This window comes from Mobula hypostoma, chromosome 1 (assembly GCF_963921235.1).
Source record: "Mobula hypostoma chromosome 1, sMobHyp1.1, whole genome shotgun sequence".
NCBI lineage: Eukaryota > Metazoa > Chordata > Chondrichthyes > Myliobatiformes > Myliobatidae > Mobula > Mobula hypostoma.
The window spans coordinates 65,591,897-65,597,896 of record NC_086097.1 but is presented as its reverse complement, the minus strand read 5'-3'; positions in this window follow the sequence as shown (position 1 = coordinate 65,597,896).

The window sequence follows — 6,000 nt, the reverse complement described above, 5'->3', positions numbered from 1 at the left end:
AATTATCCCCTTTTGTTCAAGAGCCTGATGGCTGAGAGGTAGTAACTGTTCTTGAACCTGGTGGTGCGAGTCCTGAGATACTTGTACCTTCTACCTGATGGCAACAGCGAGAAAAGAGCATGGCTTGGGTGTTGAGGATCCTTGACGATGGATGCTGCTTTTCTACGGCAATGTTTCATGTAGATGTGCTCAGTGATTGGGAGGGCCTTGTCCATGATGTACTGGGCCGAAACCACTATCTTTTGTTGGATTTTCTGCTAAAGGTACTGGTGTTCCCATACCACGCCATACCAGTCAGCACACTTTCCACTACACATCTATAGAAGTTCGCCAAGGTTTTTGCTGACATGACAGACCTCTGCAGACTCCTGAGGAAGTAGAGGTGCTATTGTGCTTTCTTCGCAATTATATTTCTATAATGGGTCCAGGACAGGTCCTCTGAGATATTGACACCCAGGAATTTAAAGTTACTGACCCTCTCCACCTCTGATCCTCTGCTCACAAACTTCTGATTACCTTCTCCTGAAGTCTACAATGAGTTCCTTAGTCTTATCAACATTGTTATTACACCACTCAGCCAAATTTTAAATCTCCCTCCTGTATGCTGATTCATCACCACCTTTGATACAGCTCATAACAGTGGTGTCATCAGCAAACTTGAAACTAAGTAGGAACTGTACTTAGCCACACGGTCATAAATGTAAAGCAAGTAGAGCAGGGAACTAAGTAAACATTCCTGCAGTGCTTCTGTACTGATGGAGATTGTGGAGGAGAAGCTTTTGCCAATCCAAACTGACTGGGGTTTACAAGTGAGGAAATCCAGGATCGAATTACACAAGGCAGTATTGAGGCCCAGGTCTTGAAGTTTACTGACTAGTTTTGAGGAGATGATGGTGTTAAATGCTGAGTTGCCATCGGTAAAGAGCATCCTAATGTATGCATCTTTGATGTACAGATGTTCCAGGGTTATGTGAAGAGCCAATGAGATTGCATCTGCTATAGACCTATTGCCTCAGTGGGCGAATTGGAGTGGATCCAGGTCGCCACTCAGACAGGAACTGATACGCTTCAACACCAGCCTCTCAAAACACTTCATCACTGTGGATGTAAGTGCCACTGGGCGATAGTCATTTAGACAATAGAAAAAGGTAAAATTGGAGAACAAAATATGTTTTAAGTTGCAAGGAAATGGGGAGGTATTGGGATAACAAAGGAATAATACCTGTGATGGAATGTACAGTTGGTGGTGCAACAGACTGCAGGAAGGGATGCAGGCTTGTTAATTTTAAATAGTCTGTCTGGCAGGAAATAAGTGATGAAAGAGGAGAATAAACATTACTTGTTCTGTGGGATTCAGCTAGAAAATTCCTGGAAATTTGAAATTTAAAAAATTGGAAATATTCAACATATCAGCTGGTATTTGAGAAGAGAGGAAAAACTAAGTTAACATCATGAATTGATGAACTTTCATCAGAACTGGCCTGTTCTATCACACACAGGAAAGACTAGTCATCTGTCATTAATGAGTCTTGTTGGCTGTAAAGGGGAATTACAGAAGATCAGATGCTGTTCCTGAAACTTGGCTCCAGAGTCTCCAACAATAAACACTGAACTGTAATTTATTACATAAATTACATTATAGCAGGATGAATAAAAAATGAGCAAGGAACAAGCAACAAACAGACAAATCAGGCTAAATCTGGAGGGGGGGAACAGAATTAACTCTTTAGGTAACAGTGTAAGTGTCCAAGGGCAGACATGTTAGTGTAGAAATGAGACAGAAAATAAATGTGCAAGCATCTGGAAACTCACAGCCACGATTGTGGATAGTGCAGAGGTACAAAGTCTTTACCAACCTGCTCTGGATGGATGTCCTGAAAGTGTATCTGGACTACTATGAAATCTGATCTAGTTGATCATTCAGGTGAGCACTTAGAGGAATAACCAAGGGAAGAAGATGAATCACCGTATCGGTCTAGAACATGTAGATCAACTGTAGAGTCAGCTGGAGAGTAGGATGGGGCCAGTTAGGTGTTAGTTTGTTTGGAGGCTGTGCCAGTAGAAGCACAATGGGAGAACTCCAGGCTTCTTCAAGGGACGGTCAAGGTTGGGGAAATATCAGGAACAAGAAAAATGGGGAGTACTGAAGGATGGAAATATGGGAATCCAGAAGAATAGAAAGAAAGAAAATAAAAGGAGGGTCTACAAGCTTATCAATGTACACATGAATGATCATGAAAAGATAAGTTATAAATGTGTGAATAAAATAATAAGATCAGAATAGATGTGTTCTGGCAAAGGCAAAGAAAGTATAGAGATTTAAAATCAGAGGTAAAGGTTCGATAAAGTTAAGTTCGGTAAGGTAACACTGGCCGTGAATATTCGGGTTCAAGAACAGCTGTGACATGTGAATCACTCAGGTTACTTAAAGCATAGAGTATCAGAGAACTTGCTGATGAAAGATTATCCTTAGAATGAAGAGTTGGAATGTCTGGAAATTTTCATTTTGGTCAGCATAGAATGTCTGGACATTTCCTTAAGCTAGTGAATCCTGAGTTGTGATGTCAAGAAAAGCTCACATGCTCAAGTGCAATGTAATAAGGTCTAAGTATTGCTGTGGTGTAATGACTCATCCTGTAATCCAGTCTAGATATAAAGGCCAGAACATTAAGTTGAAGTTCAAGTTTATTGTCATCCGACTGTACATACTGTATATACATCAACCAAAACAACGTTCCTCCAGGCCAGTGCACCCACAAAACATATATATAGCACATATAACACATAAAAATAAATATTAGCACAAATAAGTTAATAAAATATAATTTAAAATGCATGTACTGTGCAGCATAAGTGAACAGTAAACAGTTTGCTATCCTAGTGACAAGACCTTAGTGGTGGCAGGGTATTGATTACTCTCTCAGCCTGAGGAAAGAAATTGTTACTCAGTCAAGCAGTGCTAGTTTTGATGCTCCTGTACTTCTTCCCTCAAAGTAGTAGATCAAAGGGATTGTGAGATGGGTGGTATTGATCCTCAACAATACTTTGGGTCCTTCGGATACAACACTCTTGGTAAATATCACAAATGGGGGGTGCAGAGGGGTGGAGAAGAGAAGACCCTGATGATTCCCTTTGTAGATTTTACTCTCCTCTTTAGGGTCTTGCAGTCAAATACCTTGTAGTTTCTGTACCACACAATGATGTAGCCAGAATGGACCCTTTCGATGGTGCTCCTGTAGAACATTGTTAGAATGGGCACGGGGAGTGTTAAAAGCCTCAAGTTCCTCAGAAAGTGTAGACACTGTTCTGCCATCTTAACTAATGAGCAGGTGTTGTGGGTCCAAGTTAGTTCATCCATCATGTGCTCTTCACTCTCTACACGGCAGAGCCATTGATGTACACTGGAGAGTGGTTGGCCTGCGTCTTCTTGAAGTCCACGATCATTTCTTTTGTCTTGTCCACATTGAGACTCAGGTTGTTGTTCTCAGACCATTTGAAAAGCCGCCCTACCTTCTCTCTGTAGGCCGACTTATTGTTGCTGATGAGGCCAACCACTGTTCTATCATCAGTGAACTTGATGTTGTGGTTTGGCTGGAGCTGGTAATGTAATCCTGAGTCAGCAGTGTGAACAGCAGCAGGCTGAGCACATAGCCCTGGGGAACACCAGTGCTCAGCATGATGGAGCTTGAGATGTTGCTGTCAATGCAGATAGACTGGGATCTTTTCAGCGAGAAGTACAAGATCCAGTTACAGAGAGGAGTGTTGATTCCCAACAAGGACAGTTTACCCACCCGCTCTGAGGGATAACCATGTTAAAACACCAAGCTGAGGTAAATGAATAACATTCTTGTGCACGAGGCATCATTTTTTAGGTGGTACAGGACAGCATGGAGGGCAGAGAGTATGGGATCATCAGTGGACCAGTTTGAGTGGTAGGCTCAATAATAAATAATAATAATAAATAATAATTTATCATTGGAATTGGTTTATTACTCTCACATGTACTGAGATACAGTGAAAAGCTTGTCTTGCATACTGTTCATACAGTACACTGAGGTAATACAAGGTAGAACAATAATAATGTAGAATTTAGTGTAACAGCTACAGAGAAAGTGCAGTACAGGTAGACAATAAAGTACAAGGTGCATTGTGAGATTAAGAGTCCATCCTATCATAGCAGAGAACTATTCATCTTCCCCTCCACCATCAAATTTCAGAACGAAAATGAACACATGAACATTACCTCACTATTTTTGCTAACTATTTTACATACTGTATAGATTACTTGTATAGTACATAAGATATAATTTATAGTGTATCTTATGTATTGCATTGTACTGCTGTCGCAAATTAACAAATTTGATGACATGGGTCAGTGATGATAAATCTGATTCTGATTCTAATTCTTATAACATCAGGGTAGAAGCGGTCTTTGAACCTGGTGGTACATGCTTTTAGGCTCTTGTATCTTCAACCTATTAGGAAAGGAAAGAAGAGAAAGTGTCCAGGGTGGGTGGAGTATTTGATTATGATGGATGTCTTATAGAGGCAATAAAAGGTATAGACACAGACAGGATTGGTAGAGGGGGGGCTAGTTTCTGTTATGTAAAAACTGATGAGGGTTGATGGGGTATGCCAAGTTTATTTAGCCTCCTGGTGAAGTACGTAGCTTTTTTGTCTGTGATGTCTATGTGGTTGAACTAGAACAGGCCACTGGTGATGCTCACTCTGAGGAATCTGAAGCTCTCAACCCTCTCTACCTCAGCACCATTGATGCATATGCATCTCCTCCTTCCCTGAAGTCAATGACCAGCTCTTTTGTTGTTCTGAGTTGTTGTCATGACTAAACTCTCCATCTGCTATCTGTACACAAACCCATTGTTATTTGAAATATACCCAATATATGCAAACTTGTAGATGGAATTAAAGCAGAATCTGGTCACAAGAAAGTTGGGGGGGGGGCTGAGGATGCAGCCTTGTGGGGCAAATGTTGAGAATAATCTTAGTGGAGGTGCTGCTGTCTATTCTTACTGATTGTAGTCTGTTGATCAGTAATTCTAGGATCCATTAACAGAGAGATGTGTTGACTCCCAGGTATCCGAGTTTGTGAAGATTTTGTAAGGAATTGTGGTATTGTTGACAATAAACAATAATCTAACAAAAGTCCTTTCACCCTTAGACAGATGCTTCAGAGACAAGTGTAGGGGCAAGGGGATAGTGTCTGCTATGGACCTGTTCTGGGAGTAGGTGAATTGCAGTGGGTCAGGGTTGTCTGGGAGACTGGAGTGAATGCACGCCATGACCAGCCTCTTAAAGCACCCTACCTTGTCCTTCTTATGTACTGGGACGATAATAGTTTTCTTAAAACACTTAGGAACCTCATATTCAAAGAGGGAGAGGTTAAAAATGTCAGCTGATTTGCACAGGATCTAAAGATATGGCCAGGGACTCCATCCAGACCAGATGCTTTCTGTGTTTCACTACCTTGGGTGCATTGGAGGCTGTTAGAGCTGGTTGTGACATATCAATCCTGTTTTGCTCAAAATGTGCATAGAATGCATTAAGCTCATTAGGAATGAATGTGCTGTGTCAGTGATGCTGCTTGATTTTGTTTTGTAGCCTGTTTTTGCATGTAAGCCCTGACCATAAGACCATAAAATATAGGAGCAGAATTAGGCCATTTGGCCCATCTAGTCTGCTCCACCATTTCATAATGGCTGATGCAGTTTTCCTCTCAGCCCCAATCTACTGCCTTCTCCCCAAACTCCTTCATGCCCTGACAATCAAGAATCTATGAACCTCTGCTTATAAACACATAAAGACTTGGCATCCACAGTTGCTTGTGGCAAAGAATTCCAGAATTTCACCACTCTCTGGCTAAAGAAATTCCTCCTCATCTCCATCTAAAAGGATGCCCCACTATTTTGAGGCTGTGTCCTCTGGTCTTAGATTCCCCCACCAGAGTAAACATCCTCTCCACATCCACTCTATCATGGCATT